This window comes from Hippoglossus hippoglossus, chromosome 16 (genome assembly GCF_009819705.1).
Source record: "Hippoglossus hippoglossus isolate fHipHip1 chromosome 16, fHipHip1.pri, whole genome shotgun sequence".
NCBI classification, from domain to species: domain Eukaryota; kingdom Metazoa; phylum Chordata; class Actinopteri; order Pleuronectiformes; family Pleuronectidae; genus Hippoglossus; species Hippoglossus hippoglossus.
In genome coordinates this window covers 26357191-26380410 of record NC_047166.1, presented here as the reverse complement: position 1 = coordinate 26380410, position 23220 = coordinate 26357191, and the positions used below count along the sequence as shown (strand labels likewise).

Genomic DNA, 23220 nt, shown 5'->3' with positions numbered 1-23220 from the left:
TGGTCACTTTGGGCCCCATGACCTGTGAGGTCACCAGGCCAATATAAGGCCTGTTCCCCCTTTCTTCTATCCTTCCGAGGGGAGAAGGCTTTCCAGCCTCTTTCCATCCAACTCTTCGAGAGGAGCTCAAAGGTGCAGCTTCCAGCTCATCTCACCAAGGAAACCTCCTCGCAAGCTCTACCAACCTCCTAGCAGCAACGCGATGTCCTGCAGGAGAACTTCAACCAGCAACTGAGCTACACAGCTCAACAGAATCACTAAGGCAGGAGCCACACAACCAGCCAGAAGACTTCACAGAACTTCGAACTGCACAGCAACTTCCTTTTTCCCCTTTCCACGGACGGGTAACACAACTGGGCTTAATAATTATACTAGGCTAAGCAAGACTGTTTATTCGATTCTGTGTGATGTTTATAAGTTTGATTTGTGTTGTGATATTTTGGTTATAAGTTATTCGAAAGTAATGTTAGTTTGTTATGCCCTTCACAGTCTTTCTGTGCATTTCACTCTACACTATTTCTCTAACTTGGCACAAACACACACACAGACACACGCATAAATCTTCACCTAATTATCTCTACATGTCGTAAACATTCCAATAGGGGGGGGGAGGGTGTTATCTCTTTGGCCAGCCGCCATTTTGAAAGCACGCTGACTCACACAGACACACACACATGCATACTCACATACCTATCTTTGTTTAATAAGTACACCGTTAGTAATTTGTGTTTTTATACTTTATTATATTCATAATAAATGTTTTTTTATTAATGTTGCATAAGTGAATTTTGCCAACCTCTACACTGTCAAGAACTCCATATCCTTCAACTTAGCTAACTATCTGATTTTGGTTATAGTTATTAATTTAATTGTTAATCAGAGTTCCTAATTTTTAGTTAGTACATTTATGAGACTTAATCAATAAATTGGCTATCTTTTCCCTTCCTTTGAAGGGTGGTGCCCCGAGGTAACTTTAATCAATTAAAGTTATTATTTAATATTAATAATAAAATATTAATATTTAATATTTTATTTTGATAACCAAATTTATTGAATGCCGAAAGGCACACCATTTTATGGTATCACGTTTAATGCATTATTGCACAACATTCATATGGGTTTAGTGTATTTGTGTTCGTTGGGTTGTAATTTTCTGTTTATTTAAGTTCACTTGTGTAGCTACTGTGACTGTGGGATGTAATTTCTGTGACGGGGTCCAGTCACTTTTCATATGAGAAGCGTTCATGTAGTGTTTAATAAATAAGCCAGCTTGCTGTTGTGCGGTGTATGGGACACAAGTTAAGTGTTGAAAGAACGTTCTCTGTGCAAGCCTCGTTATTCTCACACGCGCTGCCCACAATATTTCTAATCCAAGATGTCATTGATATGTCCAAATGTTATAATATCAACTTTGCAATGGTGTATAAAGTACTTGAAAGCCATACTTGAGTAAAAGTACAGATATCTTACTGACTCCGGTGACTCCGGTAAAAGTTAAAGTCACCCGTAAGAAAATCACTTGAGTCAAAGTCTTAAAGTAGCTCATATTAAATGTACTTAAGTATCAAAAGTATCTGGTGTTGAAATGTACTTAAGTATCAAAAGTAAAAGTAAAAGTACTACAATTAAAAATGCAAAGTGCTTATCATAGTAGGTCTACACACAAACAAAACTATAAAAAATTGTTCTCTCCAGGCTTTATTTCAGTTTCACTGAAAAAATATAACAAAAATATATATATACTGTATAATTTTACAAATTTTGAACCCTAGATGCTGAGGGTTAAATAGTATTGGATTTAAATTCAGATTTTAATCTGTAACGAGTGACGAGGTGTATATATTTTTTGTTTCAAATGTAGTGGAGTAAAAGTGGAAGTCCTGATGAATATAAATACTCAAGGAAAGGATAGATCCTCCCAAAAACTACTTAAGTACTGTAACGGAGTACTTTTACTCTTACAACTTTGGTATTCTATCTTTAGACCAAGAGAAGGCACTTGACATGGTGGATCATTCCTATTTGTTTGCTACACTTAGAGCTTTTGGTTTTGATGATGGTTTCACAGATTGGGCTAGCTTACTGTATGGGGTGCACAGTGTATGGTGAAGATGGGGCGGGGCTGAGTCAACCAATCCCTGTACAGCGAGGGATAAGACAAGGCTGTCCGATTCCCAGTACACTTTCTCTTGATTAAAAGGCTTCTTCTGCACAGGTGAACTGGGGTAAAAGTGAGGCATTGTTGGTGGGTCAGCAGAGAGATCAGGCAGTAGCCAGTCTGCTTGGAGGTCTTGAGTGGGGGAAGGAGGGGTTGAGTTTAGGCACTGAAGTATCAAACAAAAAGCTGGGAGGGAGTGAAGGAACAAGTGTGCGATGAGTTGTCTGGATGGAAATGGTTGCTACTCCAGTTGTCATATAGGGGAAGAGTTTTGGTTGCCAATAATTTGGTCACCTTGAGTCTGTGGCACAGACTAACTGCTCTGACACCACCAAGAGGACTGATGGAAGATATTCAGACGGCAATCATGGACTTTTTCTGGTCTGGAAAGAACAGGGTTCGGGCCGCAGTCCTCTACCTACCTGTGGCTAAAGAAGGCCAGGGAATAATTGACAATCTGGCTAAAATGGCGTCTTTTAAACTGTGAACTGCACAAAAACTGATATACCACTGTGGTCCAAGCTGGTTCACCACAGCTCGTATGCTGCTGAGGAGAGCCAGCCGATTGGAGTATGACAAACAACTGTTCCTAGTGCAGCCAGATTTTCTGGATCTCACTGGGCTGACACCATTTAACAGCTTGGTACTTAGGCATGGCAGATATTCAAAGCTGCATGTAATACAGAAAAGACTCCTGGCTTGTGGTTGTTTGAAGAGCCTTTCTTTTTTAACAACTTCATCAAGAAAATCAAGAAACCTGCAGTCTGACCCCCAGTGAGCTCAGAGAGGCTGACTTTACCAAACTTGGTCACCTGATATAGTTCACAGCAACACCTATGGAGGACCTGGGAAAGAGGAGCAACGTCAACTCTATCAGGCTCATCAACAGAGTTGTAGAGGAAGTCTGTGCCACCCTGCCACCAACCTTAAGAGCTTTTGCAGAAAACCAGCATGACCAATGGAGTGAGGGCTCTGAATACAGTTTCCCTTCCCTGTCTATCACCCCAGCGGCGGCGGAGTAGCAGGAATGAGGAGGGCAGCTGATTTCTTTTGCAACTCAGCTGGACAAACTCCAGGTTGTGAAGAAAAGAGCAAACTATCACATCTGCACTAAGATGCTGCTCTTTGGCAGGGATGAAAGAGTCGAGGTGGACTGAGTTCTTTGGTCCAGACTTGGTGAGGATTTTCCTTTGTTTTGTTTATGTTTGGTCCCAAAATATTCAGCGAAAAAAAAAAAAGACTTAATTTGCTTAACTTTGTCTCCGGTTCCGCCAAGTTGGCCATATGGCTGACACGCAGGAACCAGCTTAAAAACACTGGCTGTGTGGAGCCTGTGCCAGTGATGGTGGGACTGCTGAATGCCCGCCTGAGAGTCAAGTATGCCTACTATAAAATGATGGACAAGATACAGACTTTCAGTGACATATGGGCTGTTGGGAGCATGCTTTGTTCTCTGGGCAAAGATGGAGAACTAATTATTAATTTCTAATGAGAGACTTTTTGTTTTAGATTTTTAACGTTTTTCTGTTTTAGTTAGTTTTTGTTTTGTGTTTGAGGGTTGAAAATTAAATAATGGAAGGTATTTTTTTCTTTTTGTTAATATCTCAATAAAGGGACCATGAAAACCAACCTCTCCTCTCCTCCAATGCGTTTCAGGGAGACAGCTGTGGTGAGCAGGGGGGAGTTTTCAGCTGCTGAAGACAGGCCAGAACCTCCAAAGATAAAATGGGACTCAGGAAAGAACTTTAGCTCAATGTCAAATCTTCAGTTTTTTAACAGGGTCTGAGCTGCTAAAGTTTCATCAAGGTTAAGCTATATCATCTGAAAACACACCCAAAGCACCTCCTATTTCTGTTAGGGCCTTTGCAAAATAAAAGCAAACCGTGACTGCATTCTTGTACAGAACAGTATTCTTCACCACAGTGATTGATCAGAAAGTCAAATTGATTTTCTTTCTCTCTCCAGGAAAAGAGGTAGGTCTCTGTCCCTCTGAAGAGAGTAAACTGGCAACATAAATAGAGTGGCAGGATGGAGAGGAAATGAGCGAGGATCCATCTTCAACGCACTGCAGAGAAACAGCTGTTTCAGGTCGCAGCCAAAGATAAGCCTCTTTATTTCTCTCTCCCTCTCTCTTCGTCCCTGTTTCTTTTTCAGTCTCTCTCTCACACATTTGACACTCCACCCAGCTGACTTAAATCAATCTTTAACTGCATCCGTCCGACTGCGCTTTCGCTCTCTTTCTGATCTGTGGCTCTAATGGGAAAGTGCCCATTGTGCTCACCCTCTTGTAACCTTCACAGTCCTATGATGCTAAGAAACACGACACACTGATGACAAAGCTACAATAAAAGATGTTCCCAACATCTGGGCACTGGTCCAGAATAATTAAAGAAAATGACCTAAAAATGGTGAGTTTGTCTTGAACCCATGAAGGTTATTTGGGTGAGGGAAGTGGAATCCACACTGAAGTTGGAAGTGAACAATCCTCTACCTTTAATTCACAGGATTGATCAGCATTAGCTGAAGAACAAGCAACCTGCCTTGGTCAACAACTTCCAGCCCGTGTACGAAATTATGGCCTTCACTCTTATTTTACCTGCCTTATAGTTAGGGGACATGTCAGACTAGCTACAAGGCATGCATTATATGGAAGTATCTGCTGAACTACTGACAAAGTGTGTCAGTAGCTTCAGGAGCAGTGCTTTTTGTATGAGAGAGAAGCTCTCTTAATCACAGACTTTGGGCTTTGAAACTTTGCACCTTTTACATACACAGAAAAAAACTTAGAAAAGGGAAAAACGTAAACAAATATTTGTCTCATACTAGGATGAGTGCATATTCATCGTGGGAGGTGGAGACAATGTAACTCATTTGAGACGCGCATATATTGTTAATTTGATAAGTTAAATGATCAGTTCGATTTAGTCAGGTTGTCATTTCAATTCAGTTGACAATAATCATTTTGCTCCATTACATTACATTATATTTCATTTAGCTGACGCTTTTATCCAAAGCAACTTACAATAAGTGCATTCAACCATGAGGGTACAAACCCAGAACAACAAGAATCAAGAAAGTACAATTTCTTCAAAAAAGCAAAACTACAAAGTGCTATAAGTAAGTGCCATTTAAGTGCTACTAAATTGTTAGTTTAAATTTTTATTCAAGGTATAGTCGGAAGAGGTGTGTTTTTAGTTTGCGGCGGAAGATGTGTAAACTTTCTGCTGTCCGGATGTCCATGGGGAGCTCATTCCACCATTTAGGAGCCAGGACAGCAAACAGTCGTGATTTAGATGAGTGTTTAGCTCGCAGTGAGGGAGCAACAAGCCGATTGGCAGAAGCAGAGCGGAGTGAACGGGCTGGGGTGTAACGTTTGACCATGTCCTGGATGTAGACTGGACCCGTCCGTTCGCAGCACGGTACGCAAGTACTAATGTTTTGAAACGGATGCGGGCAGCCACCGGTAACCAGTGAAGGGAGCGGAGGAGCGGAGTAGTGTGAGTGAATTTAGGTTAAAAACCAGTCGAGCTGCTGCATTCTGGATGAGCTGCAGAGGTCGGATGGCACTAGCAGGTAGACCTGCCAGGAGGGAGTTACAATAGTCTAGGTGTGAGATGACCGCCTTCTGAGGGAGAAGGGGACGTATTCTCCTGATGTAGTACAGCATGAATCTACAGGAACGTGTTGTTGCAGTAATGCTCCACAGCACAAAGGTCTTTCTGTGGGGAGTTTAAAGGTCCTCCAAGGATTTTTCCAGGTTCTCTGGCTTCCTCCCACAGTCCAAAGACATACAGATTGGGGTTAGGGTCATTGGAGACTTTAAATTGACCATAGGTGTGAATGTTTGCCTGTGATAGGCTGCCGACCTGTCCCTTCAAGTTATGGATGATGGACTATGTGGATGACTTTAACATAATAAAGTTAATCAGTGGATTTTGTTGGACTGCTGATGAGTTAGAACGTGGTTTTGTGCAGTGTAGTTTAAAGTTTTCTTACTGGGAGGGGCCTTGGTTTGTCCTGTCTTACTTGAAGCCAACTTTTCTTTTGGCCAGAGTTTAATCATAGGAGTAACACTATCCCGAAGGTGAGATACACTAGATGTAGTAATATCTTCCTTGCTGTAGTGAATCCCTCCTCTCTTACTGATAACGCTGTGTGTCTGTACATGTACTGGATTACACTACAGAGTCTCGAGACAGCTTATTTGGTGTGTGTGCAGATACAAAAAATATGTATTTGTGTATGTGTGTTGACTGTGGAGACCTCTAGACAGCTTATTCACAGCACACAGATAGCAGTAGAATTCTTATCTTGCCTACCTTCTTTGATAGTGTATTGATGGGGCAATCTGCCTTAGACTGCAGAATTCTGGAACAAAGCCACTGATAACTATGGCAGGAGAAGAGGGTGCAGGGACTACAGGGGATTTTTTTACTCTGCATTTGTGCTGTAAATGGTAAAAGATGTGAAATAATAAAGCTCACCTTTGGGCTGAATTATAAGGGACAAGGCAGCAACGGCTACAGAATAGAGAGACAGAGAAGATGATTCAAAGCCATTGCTTTTGGGTCAGAATGGTGTGTCATCAAATAAAACAGATGTTAGAGGTGAAATGAGATCTCAGCATGCTCTGCTGCAGAACACTGAGGGTACACAACAACTAAGACGAAATGTGTGGCAATGTTGTCTGCTTACTGTAAATACTAAGTGATGCACACTGGAAGTGAATTGACAAGTATTGTATTCCTACTTTAAATCTCTATGAAAATTACATGGCACACATTTGTCTTTCTCCATGTGCTCACATTCTACAGTTCACAGACTATAAATCCTGATGAATTATTGTGGTCCTATGTTTGTCTCTTGTAGTGTCAGCATGAGGTTAACATTTAGTGCTCTGTTTAAAATTGGTAAGCTTATTGTCGCAAGGGAATTTAGGACATCTGCAAATGGTCCAAATCCGGCACACTGATCGCTACAATACCTTTAGAATAACAGTAAAATTCTGCACCACTGACTTCGGACCAGGTGTTTGTCAATTCAGTGTGTCTGACCACATCTCATTTTAAGACCATTATACCCATGGTCATGGAGGGCACAATGCATGTGCAGCATGGGCACTGGACAAGAAAATGACAACTATGTCAGTTTGGTGGAGCTTTACTTTGGGTGTAGGATGGGGCCCTAAGTGTGTTTTCCTACTTTTTTTTGTAAATATATAATATAAATACCAAGGCGCTTTTACCTAGAAACTGGTTGCACTCATTAGAGTGCATGCCTCTGCCATGGCCAAACAATCCTACGCTTTTGGCATGCTCTGACAAGTAAAATATTAGGAATAAGTAAGTTGTGTGAGAAACTGCACCAGAGTGTACAAACCCATTTTTGATTTGGTTCATTAGTTTATGGCCAAATACTGTAACTGCAACACTTAAGACATTCCCATCAGCATCAGCTGTACTTTATGTGCATGTTGGCATGTTGTATCCATCATGTTGCTAATGCTGTCTTGTAGCCGTTGGTGTCAAATTCAGCATAGATGCTGGTTGAAGAGTATAGTAATGACAATGGTCTAATTTGTTTATTATTATTATTATTATTATTATTATTACTTGTGAGAATCTTAAAATCGTATAATTTTATTATTCACCTATGTGACAAAGCACCTTAGAATGTTATTTGTGAATGATTCGTTCAAACTTAACAAGATGGAAGGGTTGATCCAATACATTTTTCTATATGCTGCTGAAGTTTTTGTTTCCTTTTAATACTTTATGGATTATTTGATTGTTTTGTTTTTTTAACAAAGGTGGTCAAACACTTTCTCTACCACCTCTCATTTGACTTGCAGTTAAAGAAAAAACAGAGTTACTGTTTTCATTGTCACTTTCTAATAAACATTATTGGAAAGCGAATGAGTAAATTAACATGTAAGTCATGTTTCAGTCTGAAAAAGTTTTTGTATTAAAACATTGGTCCATTAAAAGTTACTCCTCTCCATCCAGCTCAGTAATTTGGCTTGATGGAGTTGAAAACTTCCTCTCTCGACCTTGGTCTCCTTTCAGATTCAATTTGAGTCTCAATGATGTGTGTGTGTGTGTGTGTGTGTGTGTGTGTGTGTGTGTGTGTGCGTGTGTGTGTGTTTGTTTGTGCAGTTTTGTGTCTGTTCTTATGTATGCAAAAATGTAAACATTTATGTATTCATATGTGTGTATCTATACCATGCATGTGTGTGTTGTGTGTGTGTGCTTGAGAGTTGGATGCAATAATTCTCACACGTCTTATGATTAATTTATGTCTTACCTGCCTTTTTACTGAATTACTTGGCGGGCCCTTAGGGGTTTGTGCTGCACGCAATGCTGCAAATAACAGCTCAAATGAAAAAATGCAAATGTTCAATCTAGATCCAAGTAGCAAGTCCATAGGGACAGCACAGACACACATACACACTCTCACACAACCACACAGGAACACAACCACATAAACAAACTCTGTCTCATGCACTTTCGCTTTTTCTCTCCCTGTATAACTTTCCCTTTCCCCCTCTCTTTCTTTCTATGGGGAGAGGAAGCCGGATGAATATCAGCAGGGGTCAGAGAAAAGCTTGCAGTGAATAACAGAGGCATAATAAACAGAGGCCTTCAGTCGAATTATGAGAGCTGCAGTTTCACACACGCGTGCACGTGGACACGCACACACACACGCTCGTACCCACATGCACACAAAGAAATCCAATCAATCAGCAAAGTTGCCTTATCTCCTGCATATGAAAATGGAACTTCAGAAATTAGCTCATTTATTTTGGACAATTAGGGTTATTGAAGTGTGACAGTGAAAATTTAGTGATCATTGAGGCATACGCCCGGCAACAATAGCAGGGAGCCAATTGAGTGCGAGAAGCATTTAAAGCTGTAGTATTTACTTATCAATGTAACCGGCGCTCTGTGTTGCTCTCATTAAAACCTCTTCCTCTGTGTTCCTTTATTTCGATAGGACAGAGACAGAGACAGAGACAGGAAAGGAGGAGAGGAGGAGAGGAGAGCTGAGCAGAAACAGGAGCAGTCATCCCTGCTGCATATGATATTATAGCCTGATCAAAACACAGAAACATGCAGAGTTTTGAAACCGAGGCCCTATTGGTGACATTGAGGCTGCTCTGTTCTGATGCTTGAAAAGTCATCTTAATATACAGTGATAAAAATTTCACATTTCAGTTTTTTCAGTGCTGCTGTCTGCAAAATAATAGTGGAATGGTTTGGCTTTGGTTTTGGTCCCTATGTCTGATTTCTACAGGGATCTCAGGCTTTTTTCATCAATGGAGCTGCAAAGTTACACATTGAAATTGCTTTTGTCTTATATTAAAATCTTGAGTAGATTTGGGTTCATCTTTGATTAGACCGATACTTTTTAATTCCTTCTCTTCAAATTGTTCATAGTTTCATGTTTCTCCTACAGATGTGTTTGAGAAATTTAAACATAAACATTTAAATCAAATCAATGTCAAAGACATGCATAAGTGTTCTGAATGATCCTCTTCTCAATTTGGGATGTTGGCTATTTATTTATTTATTTTTACATTTTTGGGGCTTTTTATTATTTTTATTTCGAGAGGACAGAGATCAAGCTGTGAAGGGGGGCAGACAGAGAGTGGGGGAAGACATGCAACACAGGGCAGCGGGTCGGAATCAAACCCGGGACGCTACGGGTAAGGCCGAGCCTCGATGGGGCGGCAGTTCTACCAGCAGTTGTTCTCTGCTGATGGGGGCCCACTGAATCTATCAGATGCTCTTTATATGTTTAAGCTCCTGCTCTTCAGATAGCCTGAGTCTGCATCTGCTGAGGAGCACTGTCAATTTCATAGCCCTGCAGAAGTCATCTCTCTGCAAGCTACTGTGCGGTATTCCCTAGATCAAACAAGATTAATACCCGGTTAAATTTCCTCCACTTTCTCAGTTTCCTTGAATTCATCATCTAATTTTACAGCAAGTAACGATGATATATTGTTACACTTCATCTCTGAATGCCTAACCTGTTTACAGTGTCCTTTGTGATGTAAGCAACAATCAGGTATTCACCAAGGAGATAAATAATAATTTGTTGCAGCCACTGCTCTCCTGTGAATTCCAATGACTTTGCACCAAACTGTTGACAGAGACAAACCACAGATGCATCAACCACAGCGCTGAATCTGTGCGTGCAAACACATCACCTATAAAACAATGCTTCACACACTGCTAATAACATAGCAAAATCCCAATGCAGTGTTTGCTCACACTCTAAAATATAAATCTTTTAAAAGGTTTCATAGAATCTCAAGGTCAGAGATCAAATTTTTAAATGAGCTACCGCCTTTTGCTTCATTCCTCACCAGTCTGCATAATTTATCACAATCTACTGTGACAGTTGATTTATATCAGGCCATTTGTGAAGAGGTGTGGGGGCTGCAATGATCTTAAAGGAGTAAATATGTTACCTTCATCTCAGACGGTAATCTACAGGAAGACAGATCAGGAAACAGCTGACAGCAGCCATCTATAAAGTTAAAAGTACTGAGGGTTTTAATAAGTAATATTCTACATAGAATAAGGTTGTGTTATGGCCTTCTGGTTTTCATTATTTATTCAGATGTTGGTGTGTGTTTCTTTCTGTACCATCAGCATTTCTTCAATATTAACACCTCTGCAGATGGATTTCTGATTGCCTAGCTAAATCTGTGTAACCCCTGCTTCTAAATTATTACTGTGAATATCATTATTGATTGCTTTTCCATTTTCAGACAATTTACATCCCACTCTTTGAGTGGAGGAGACATGTCTGTTTCTCCTTCTCTGTCATTTCTCTTCCTGCCTTCATGTTTTAGTTCCCTTTCTTGTCCCCCTTCCCATCTGAGAGGCCTTGGCTATGTGGACGGAGGATTTATTGAGTCTCACTGAACTATGGGATCCATAATATAAACATGTCAGTAATGTATTCTATATGTAAATGGAGGAGAGGGACTGCAGCACTTCATTACTCAGAGTACGTGCAGGGTATACGCGTATGTGCGTGTGTTGAAATGCAGTTAACGGCAAGAGATGCCTGGCTGCAGAACTTAATAATTAATTGTTGGTCTTACTGCTGATCAGCTGATCATCGTTGCACTGTACTGGGGCCTGTTGAGGATAAAGACAGGAGTCACGGTTAACAATCAGTTTTCTACATTGGTTTGTACAAAATTATAATGTAAATGCAAATATTATTTCTCATGGTTCTTAACTGAATGCATCTGCTGCAGTAGTTTCTATTTACTATTCATTTGCTTTAAGTTAATTTTAATTTGCTGCACAAATGTCATAATGAGGAGGTAGAGTTGGATTCTGGTATTAAGTTGACACTGGAGACCAAGGCATCTTTCCCAGTGAATAAAGTTAGGTCATGATCATGCGTGAGAGAAATGCACTGACTCACAAGCTCAATCTTTCCCTTTACTTGAAGGAGAGATTTTTTTGTTTCTTTAACATAACTATAAAAACATAAATCATGATATAGAGAAGTTTAACACTCAATCTTTCCCATTACTTCCCAGAGAGATTTGAGCTACATACACATTAAAATCATCAATCATGGTCTAGCTGCGAGACTAAAAACAAATGATATATAGTACAGTCATGTTTGGTTTGAACATATCTAAATTCATTGGTGTGACAGTTTCACCTGTTAACCGTGGGTCTTCACGTCAGTCAACCACAGGACTCTTGAGTTACAATTCTGCTGTTTATTTTGTCTTTACAGACAGACAGACGCACACACACTGTTCCTTTCTCTGCCGTCCTCCGGCCGTCTTCAGGACAGTGTCTCAGTGATCGGCCCAGGCCCCAGCACGCCACTGCTGATAAAGGAGAGAGAGTGATTAGCCCGACACAGAACACCTGTGCACAATCAGACTCCCTCCCTGGCAACGTTCCCCGAACTCTTACTCCTGCAGATGACGCTGGTCACACCCCACTACCACAATTGGATACAAGTATGTCTCACAATAAAAGTACTTGCTCATCCAAATTAGTTGTATACAATAAGAACAGATGCAGATGAGCAGTTGTGTTTATTAAATGTGAAATACAGAATTATATGTCATTGAATGTTTTACTCATCATTTGTTGAAAATGTAATCCTGTGGATGCCATTGCCTCTTACCCACTGCTCTTATGGAATGAACAGATCGACACTCCGTACAAGCTGTTGAGCAATCTGCACGTGGGTCTGTCCTACACCCAGATACATGTTGCATGGAAAGCAGTGAAACCACAGCGACCCTTCTTAGCATGCCACTACAACAGAGGACACTTTTCTTCAGTGCTCCGCAGATACACACATACACACACAGCCTCTACCAGAATGAGTGAGTGAGGCTGGCAGCCAAAACAGGCTTGGCACGGAGCCTAATGATGCCCGGCATGCGTCTGCTCTCGACAACGGCGGGGTAACACCTGCCAACTTTTACTAAGGTGTAAATGTCTCTATTAGCAAGCGGCTGGTCTCGTGTGTACAACGCTCAGATCAGATGAGGGACTTTGGGCACCCTGGTTGCTGTTCAGAACCTGGTAATCGCTGGGTCCAGTGGGCCTGTTAGGCACACCGCTCTTTTTTTCTACTCTTGAATGCAATCTTTTCACAATATTCAGGAAGAGCTGGTGTAAATGAGAAAATGGATCTGTGTGTAAAAATTGAACGTTGACTATTCCGCTAGCTCAAGGCCTGGTGTTTCTGTTTTAGCTCTGCTCCTGTGTAATAGCATCCTTTACAAGAGCTTACCTTTTTGCCATAAAAAGGAGCTATTTTACTAAATTCTCCCCAAAATTGATTTGTTTCAATTTAATTTGTTGCATCCAAATTTTCACACAATCACACTGGTGAGAAAAAAAACGTAACTGTCCTCTCTTGAACTTGTCCCTGCACTTGCGGGCCTGGCCTGAAAAGAAAACACACTGACTACAATATTGATGGGATCGGAATGGGAAATGGCTTTCCATCTCAATATAAATAAACATCCCATTGGTTTATAGTGCGCTTTATTTGTTTGATAAAATTTTACTGTAGCAAACTGAAATTGCCCTAACTGTGATATCCCTTAGTCGTGAACTTTTCTTCTTTGTGGCCAAGTTCTCAATGGAAATAGGATATTGATTTTTCTGCGTTTGTATTTTTTACTTAAACTGTCTGAAAACCAGATGTGCCATGTTATGCTGCCCCTCAAGCTGAATGGAACATCAAAATATTCAATATTTGTTCAATCCTGACCTTAAAATCAGCTCCCCAACCAAAGTAAAGCCAAGGCCTGTAGACAGGGCTTGTACGATAACTCTTCTCAGGACAGAGAGATGACCCTGGTTTTATACCTGTGTCCAAGCGCGGTTTATTTTTCTGTAGTCATAATCCTCATCAACACCCTCACCTAACACCTCCTCCAATATCATACCCATAGGACATATTGTAGGACAAAGTTTGGTGTATTATGCATACTTTAGATAACAAACTACAAACAGAGGGTATTTGCATATTTTGGCCAAAGCTATTGTTACATTTGATTATGCACCGTTGAAACCTATATTCCTCTGAGAGATGAAGCCTAATGTAACTATGCACACTCCAATAATGCCATTTGTAACGCCATAGGATTAAGTGAGGCTTCTTATGCTCAAGCGCTGTTAGAATAATACCTAATATGGATAATAAGGGATTGGGTTTCTCCTTATTGGTTCATGACTGGTAAGTGAATCCAACTGCCACTCCACAAACCAGTGAGACACATTATTTTGTAACTACAAAAAATTCATATCTCTGAATCAGCAGGGAGGCAATGAGGGGGATTTATGACCCCAATATTACCAGACAACTGGTTGGTCCTTGACATTATTGAGTCATTTTCTCCATCATTTAAGTCTTCTTACTGAGTCTTATTTTATCAAGTAAGAAAGGTGAGATCATTGCATAGTTTCCAACAAAACCTGCTTTCTTTGGAATCATTTTATTTCTCTTTATTCTCCTGCTGTGATCTCTCTGTTTGTGTCTTGTTTTATCATACAGAGTCTGTTTTGGAAATATATTTATTTTTAGTGGTGGCAGACTTTTAGAAGTATAGACACTGAATTTTTGAGGACATTATACAGTGTGAAATATTCACACTCTGTTTTCAGTTATTTAAATAAAATGGCAGAGGTTAGATGTTTGGACAGAGTCAGTGTAAAGGCAGCTTCCGTGCCTGTTCATGGTAACCTATTTTTCACAGGAAGGTTACTATATATTTAAAAGTCAACATTTTGTTCCAGTGTGGGAGAAATAAATTAATATTCATTTCTTCAGTTTCTTTGGTGTCCATTGGTGTGGAATGCCTGCTATGGTGCATTGTTTGCTCGCCTCAATATACACCCCACCAACTCCTAAAATCTAAGTTTTTATCAAATTAAAAAAAATACCTACTTATGTTTAGTCTGTATTATTAAGTTTTTTGTTACCATGTTTTACCTAGCTATACCTACCTATGTTTTCTATCTATCTATCTATCTATCTATCTATCTATCTATCTATCTATCTATCTATCTATCTATCTAAGCTGTCACTGTAGAATGATCCTGGAGAATTTGACGTTATTTTTGTGCCACATTAGCTTGTGCGCATTGGGACTCTCGCAAGCAAATATTATATATTTTGAACAGTAAATATGAATCTGAGCAAACAAAAATTTGTCCTGAGCGCGCTTAACTCTGCCTACATGCTCGCTCAATCTCTTCTCGGTATGCTGGCAGACACCCAGGTGCACGCTCACCTCATCTCTCTGCTCTCATCTTATGTGCGCTCTCAACTCTGCCAGGCTGCTTCCACAAGAAGCAAGCGATGGATTTTGAAAACCACTGATCAATAAAGAAGGATTTTCTTATGTAGCAAGTAGGGTTAGGCTGACATCGATCATCCCCCCCCATTCAAAACTTTTCTCGTTCACTTGAAGAACATGTACAGCATGTAAGACTGGTGTTGCAAAGAATATTGGAGAATAGATTGTAAGTAAAAGCAGAAGAGTGTGAGTTTCACCTGTCGTCAGTCAGTTTTTTGGGGTACATAGTGGGAGAGGGACAGCTTAGCCCAGACCCTGCAAAAGTTTAGGCCTTAGCCAACAGTTAGAGTTTTTTTTGGCTTCACCAATTTTTACAGCTGCTTTATCAGGGACTACAGTAGAGTAGCTGCACCTTTGACTAGCCTGACCTCTGTTAAAGTTTCCTTTGAGTGGTCTCTGGCAGCGGGGTGTTTTTTTAATTTTTTTATAGAACAGCCCTATAATATACTAAACCAAATATATGTAGTAGAGACGGTTGAATGCTCTTCAGCTACTAAATCTGTTTCTGTTATCGTTTTCTCTCATGTTCTTTGAAAATCCTTCTTTATTTATTTTCAAAATAACTTGCTTGCTTCTTGTAGAAGCAGCCTGATTGGATGTAAAACAGCCAATCAGAATTGCTTCCTCCCAGTCTTTGATTGGCTGGTTTTGTGGTACAGTTATAAGTACGCTGTGCCAAGTGCAACTCGAGCGAGCGCTCAGGCACAAAAATGATACTATAGGAGAATGGTGTGGGGCCCAGCAGATTTATCACATCATGGCCTGATGGCTTCTGCAGGACCTAGCGATAGGTAATAACATCACTTAACATGAGTGCTGTGCTTCTATGAGAATGCTCACCCAACGTTTGGCACAGTTAACTGTGTAGTGATACATTGATAAATATAAAGCTTTTGTGTGGACTAAAGAATGGACAGTGACACATGTTCATGCCTTTTATAGGGTAGCGACACTAATGCACAGTGGACACAGACACAAACACAGCACATGTATGGTAGGAAAACTGTCCACACCGATATCATCCTTGACACCCCATTTCCTATCCCAGATGAACGTAACTTTGGATCTACCTGAGCTGCTGTAAAAAGTTGCGCAGTTACAATGTGAAGACCTTTAGAGGTCACAGATGGAGCTTCTGTGAGTCTGCACAAAGACTGGTTTTGAGTAGGGGCAGGTTGGGGAGCGGTCACAATGAGATGAACAGGTGTGAGCAGAGGGAGGGCCCGGCATATCTCTGTAACCTTGTTCATACACTGTTTGTGAGCATATACTATAGATAAAAGCAAATATGCAGTGTGTTCATAAACATATATGGCTCAAAGTAGCAGGCTAGACCTCATGTATTCTGTCGAGTTCATGCAACAGTATCGCAAATGTTGAAAGCAGATATTGCAGGACTAGGATATGCAGTGTGTGTGGCCTGGTGTGCAACCCAGTTTATTTGTATGTGGTGCAATGTAAGAGGTGGGAATGTGGAAATGACCATAGTGCACCTAGTGTTAGGTTTCATCCACTGTAACACAAAGTGAGGCTTGAGAAGTGAATGTACGCTGTTATTGCAAGCTGGAAAGTCCTGGCAGGGCAGGCCAAGTTGTTTTTTACCACAACACACACACACACACACACACACACACACACACACACACACATTCAAATTAGTGTCTGTTACAATTAAGAGCTTTACAGAGCTTAAATTTCTGTAATAAGATCATTTGTTACAGGATTCAGCACTATCACTATCATACATATACTTGATATCAGATGGCATTTTCCTTTACTATTTCAGTTTTCTGTCAGCACTAGTGAGAGTTGCACTAGTTCAGCATTTTGTACCACAAGTTGAACAACTATGCTTACTCATCAACCCTTTTCTGCAATTAGAGACACTTCTGTTAAACTAGTTTGCACACAGTCCTTACTAGTAATGTTAGTTTGCTAGTAAGAATCTGAGCATCACAATTAGGTCCAGTGTTCCACTTGTCTGAAAGACATTTGGGATTTCTCTGCTACTAGTGCCTATCAGTCTCACTAGTGCAGCCTGTGTATGACCAACTTGGACAAAAGTGCCACTAGTGGCAGAAAAAGGTTGGCAAGTACACAAAGATGTTCAACTAGCAAGACAAAATATCATATATCATATAATGATTTTTAGGTCTTGAAAGACATTCTGTTTCTGTTTCACTTCAATAATATTTCACCAATGGCTACTTGAGCTATTTCCCGCCACAAGTGACAAATTTAAAGACACATGTCCATAATATGAGTCAAATGCCAAAAAGACTGGATCCTTCAGTTCCCATAAAAACACCTTTTGTTTAATTCTACCTACTTGGTAAATGTCATACTTTAAATGTAAATTCCCCACCCTTGTTTGTAAGGTAGCTTAGACCGACCTGCTGAAATGAAAACGAAGGTGTATCCAAGGACATAGAAGAGTTTACTTACAGGCTTACAGGGAGTATTAGTCCCTATGACAAGCATGGAACTCTGATGTGTAAAATAAGTGGAATGTTCCTTCAACGATACTGCTCAGGCTTTTCAATTCAACACAATATATTAAGAAGTTAGCAGCAGAAATATTAGCATTAGACTTTAAATCTCAACATCAGGAAAATGCAGCCAGATTGATAATATACAGTGCCTTGCATAAGTATTCACCCCCTTTGGACTTTTCTACATTTTGTCATGGTATAACCACAGATTAAAATTTATTTCATCGTGAGTTTATGTAATGGACCAACACAAAATAGTGCATCATTTGGAAGTGGGGGGAAATATTACATGGATTTCACAATTATTTACAAATAAAAATCTGAAAAGTGTTGAGTGCATATGTATTCACCCCCTTTACTGTGAAACCCCTAACAAAGATCTGGTGCGACCAATTGCATTCACAAGTCACATTTGCAAGTCACATAATTAGTAAATAGGGTCCACCTGTCTGCAATTTAATCTCAGTATAAATACACCTGTTCTGTGACGGACTCAGAGTTTGTTGGAGATCATTACTGAACAAACAGCATCATGAAGACCAAGGAGCTCACCAAACAGGTCAGGGATAAAGTTGTGGAGAAATATGAAGCAGGGTTAGGTTATAAAAAAATATCCAGAGCTTTGAACATCTCTCTGAGCACCATAAAATCCATCATAAGAAAATGGAAAGAATATGGCACAACCGCAAACCTACCAAGAGGAGGCCGTCCACCCAAACTGAAGAGTCGGACAAGGAGAAAATTAATCAGAGAAGCAACCAGGAGGCCCATGGTTACTCTGGAGGAGTTGCAGAGATCCACAGCTGAGGTGGGAGAATCTGTCCACAGGACAACTATTAGTCGTCTACTCCACAAATCTGGCCTTTATGGAAGAGTGGCAAGAAGAAAGCCATTGTTGAAAGGGATCCATAAAAAATCCCGTTTGGAGTTTGCCAGAAGCCATGTGGGAGACACAGCAAACATGTGGAAGAAGGTGCTCTGGTCAGATGAGACCAAAATTGAACTTTTTGGCCTCAATGCAAAACGCTATGTGTGGCGAAAACCCAACACTGCCCATCACCCTGAGCACACCATCCCAACAGTGAAATATGGTGGTGGTAGCATCATGCTGTGGGGATGCTTCTCTTCAGCAGGTACAGGGAAACTGGTCAGAATAGAGGGAAAGATGGATGGAGCCAAATACAGGGAAATCCTTGAAGAAAATCTGATGCAGTCTGCAAAAGACTTGAGACTGGGGCGGAGGTTCATCTTCCAGCAGGACAATGACCCTAAACATACAGCCAGAGCTACAAAGGAATGGTTTGGATTAAAGAATGTTAATGTCTTAAAATGGCCCAGTCAAAGCCCAGACCTCAATCCAATAGAGAATCTATGGCAAGACTTGAAGATTGCGGTTCACAGACGGTCTCCATCCAATCTGACTGAGCTTCATCTTTTTTGCCAAGAAGAATGGACAAACCTTTCCATCTCTAGATGTGCAAAGCTGGTAGAGACATACCCCAAAAGACTTGCAGCTGTAATTGCAGCGAAAGGGGGTTCTACCAAGTATTGACACAGGGGGGTGAATACTTATGCACCCAACAGATGTCAACTTTTTTGTTGTCATTATTGTTTGTGTCACAATACAATTTATTTTGCACCTCCAAAGTACTATGCATGTTTTGTTGATCAAACGGGAAAAAGTTTATTTAAGTCTATTTGAATTCCAGTTAGTAACAGTACATAATGGGAAAAAGTCCAAGGGGGGTGAATACTTATGCAAGGCACTGTATGTATAATTTTTTCATGTAACGTGTGAATGAGGGAATGGATGTAGTTTATCCTGCAGATTAAACTATTCAATGGAGTATGCTCAGTCCTGATCGGGGCATTTATCACTTTCCAATGTCAACCTCTGTTTTGAGCTGGTTTAATCTCGTTACATGCTATAGTATCGGTTAATCCATACGTCAACAAAGTAAGGTGTCACAAGCATTACTGTGTCGAATGTGACTTAAGGGTGAGACTGGCTCTTGTATTAATGTCAAAGGCAGTGAGGGACTTCACCTTTGGCAAACACAATTGTTTTAAAGAGATGGAACATCACAGAGGAGGGTTTCTAGGAGCTGTGACTGACCAAACATTTATTTTTTATGATCATTAAATATCAGTCAAATGCCTTTGTTCTCTGTGCAAATAAGCTTATCTTAAACATGCAGAACATGGTGCTGTGGCGAGCAATGGGAAAATGAATACTCGCATAGTCTTACTTTCTTTTCACAGTGACTTTTTTCATTTATCATTGTGAACCCATGTGAACAAACATGACCAGCCCACCACACACCTGCTAACTGCTCTGCGTTGACGAGATTGATGAATGCAGAACCGGTCCTGAGAACGAACACACACACACACACACACACACACACACACAGACACAGACACAGACACACACACACACACACACACACATAGCACCTCCATATTGTTCAACATGAGGGCAAACTCCATTTTAGCAACTTTTCCAGAGCAGGTCTAGGTGGACCAACAGCATATTACCAGTGTTTACATTTTAAAATAATCAATTACTCATAGTACATCACACTACTATGCAAAGTATATTAGTATCACATTACAAAATTAAACTTTTATATTAAAGGCTTTTCACATATGATCTTTTAAACATTTTTGCTTCATACAAACCATCATCAACTTGTCTTGTTATAACAATATTGCATTACTTTTTTGTTATAACAAGAAACATTTCACACAATGCAAACAGTTTTATAAAACATTTTACATTATAATGTTATTAATTACATTGGTAACATCTCAAATATTTCACGTCATGACATAACTTGACGAAAAACATTTCACGTCATAGCTTATATTGTTATTTATGTATATCAATCCTCACCGACCTCACTCATGATACTGACCTGTTTTTCCCTTTATACATTCTGTAGAAAAAGTAATAACATTGCTTTATTCATTAGTCTAAAGCAAAGCAATGTGTGATAAATTACTCTTTACCTTTGTTACACAACAGCTCCATCAAAAGTGCATTTGAATAACTTTAAATTCTCCACACCTGTATGTTGCATGTTTTGTTTTTAACACATGCAGAAACAAGCTTGGCCTTGGTGACTGTGCACATCTTTCCAGAAGAGCTGACCTTGGATGCTGACACTGTGTCAAACCTGCTTACTGATACACACAAGGTACCAATTATGTACATTGATGCACAGGATTTTCAATTGACTCAGCAGGTTAATTCACCTGCTGCAACATTAGATTCTTTGAGCTTTGGAATTGCCATCAAAAACCAAGGCATTACACAGATTTTCTGCCAAAAATGGCTGTGATGGCCGCACCAGTAGCCACACACTGAACCTCAGGAACATGGTGTTAACATTTTTGTCGTCTGTTTTCTTTTAGCACAAACTCAAAATCAACATACACGGATAAATAGATAATTAACTAGACACATAGATTTTGGTTTCATACAACATACTCAAGCTTTATTAGCAAATTTTGACAATAGGTATATTTAGAGTGCACATATTACATTTTTTGGTCAATTTTGCTGTATTTGTTTCATTAAGCTATACATTTTTCATGACATCAATTAAGTTTTCTTTGAGTTACCAGTTTCTGAGTTTGTCTGGCTGGCCAACAAAAGGGGTTCCAGCAGCAGCAGACAGTCTGAAATAGTATTGATTGATGATTGGATTGCACCATGTTCCTCATATTCATGGGGAAGGACATTGTTTTATTACTTGCCTTTTGGTTGTTACATTTTTAATAACTTTGTAAATTATAATTTTTATTATAATAATCTTTTTTAATTGTTTACTTAATTAATATTAGGCAGCATTATTCTGGCAAGTTTTGTGGTTATTGTAGTTTGTTTAAACATTTGTTCGGCTGATTCTATCCCTGTTTGTGTTTAAATGACCTGATCAGCAACAATATAGGTTTCCCCTAAGACTCAATCCCACGTCACCCCTTCTCCCTACCCTTACCCCTTGTTTTTTAGGGTTATCTTGCGCCTTGAAATGGACTTAAAAGCCGTAGTGATTGAAATCTTCCCCTACGAATTGGGACAGCCCTTCAAGAAGCAGTTACGTCATCAAGAGTTGTTGCGAGAAACTGTTACGTGATCAGTAGTCGTCGCTGTAAATAGACGCAACAAAAAGTTTTGCTGGGGATGTCATTGTAATAACTTAGTTGAGATCTTAAATAAACCAATGCTATTGTTTGTTACTAAAGTGACAAACCTATAATGTCCTAATAACATCTATGCTAATACAGGTGAATCAAATTACCAGGTAAATGCTCAGGACATGTTTTCCTGCTTTCCCTCCATACTATGGCAATAATGGTATAGCACAATGACATTTGGCATTCATCCAATAGAAATTGAAAAGCTTGGATGTGCGGTATTATTTCACGTATAAATCAAAAGCACACAGCTCGAGGCTACGAGCAGTGGTCTGAATGCAACCCTGCCAGGATGCATTGTTATTACACGAGCAGTTAAGTTCAGACACCTCGCTGCTATACGCTATTTAAATTAAGTGCATCATGTATCTTGTTATCTAATTATGTGAAAAAACGGGATTATCGTGCATAATTCAGCATTACCAATGTAACGTTAGCATGCTAGCTACAGAGACATTGGTAGGTGTAACAGTAGCGATTTTTTTTAAGGTTGTTGTGAAAAATTTGTCATCATACATTGAAACGATATTAAACTAGGATATTACAATTATTATCGTAATTTTTAAATCCTAATTAATGGAGAAAATTCTACATTTGTTGGTCTGTCGAGTCGCTTTTGCAGCTATCTTGCCGGTGATTCGCAAGGCATTCTGGGAACTTTTCACTGTATAGCCCTACACTTGCCCCTACCCCTCCATCCCAACAAGAATTGGGACAACCAGCCACGAATATACACAAAACGTAAAAATACTTATAATACACATTTTGTGTATTCGCGGGTAGGGTGTCCCAATTCTTGTTGAGACTGCTAGCCTAACAGCTAGTTTTTCTGTTAGGTGCACTAACTAACTAACTAACTAACTAACTAACTAAGAATTAGGTGCACTAATTCTGGGACCAGAATTATTGGTTAGATTATTTTTGGCTTTTTTCTAAATAAAGAAAAAAACCCTTTTCCAAAAAAACTAACTACCTGTGTCTGCTTAGCATACCTGCTCGGCCCCTGACAATGGCATTCTTGTTTGCTTCCCATTGTAAACTCCAGATTCAAGGTGGCAGCGTGCAGATCAATACTGAAATATCTATACTACCAACCCAAAATGTTGCAGTATAGTGTTGTTTGTACAACACTATACAGCAGGATTTAATCTAAATGATACTTGGTTGATTGGAACAAATTCCTCATTTGCCTGTCATAGTCATATGCAAACTAATACTCTACAAATGCATAAGCCAGTGAACAGTGCAGCAGCAGGGCTGTATATGATGTGTGGGAGGACTGTGAGCAATTGTGGCAACACCACAAACCTTGTTAAGCATCTGAGATTTATTCACAATATGGATGATGATGAAGTTATGATGTGGCGGTCTGAAGAAGGTGCTGCAAAAAAGCGAGTGCCAGTGCCTCTATGGTCTGGCCCAAGGGGCAAGTGATGACATCAGCGATACTCAGCAGTAACTGCAGCTATGCAGCAATGCTACCGGAACTTATCGCGAGT

General features: G+C 39.9%; 1 long non-coding RNA gene across 1 annotated transcript; it reads right to left on the bottom strand.

The window, feature by feature from the left end:
* Positions 1 to 1855: 1855 nt before the first annotated feature.
* LOC117777372 lies at positions 1856 to 22861 on the bottom strand. The gene is made up of 3 exons (XR_004616589.1): positions 22851 to 22861; positions 17996 to 18000; positions 1856 to 1957 (listed from the first exon to the last, which is right to left on the bottom strand). It is a non-coding gene; the product is annotated as an uncharacterized LOC117777372 (long non-coding RNA).
* Between the last annotated feature and the right edge of the window lie 359 nt (positions 22862 to 23220).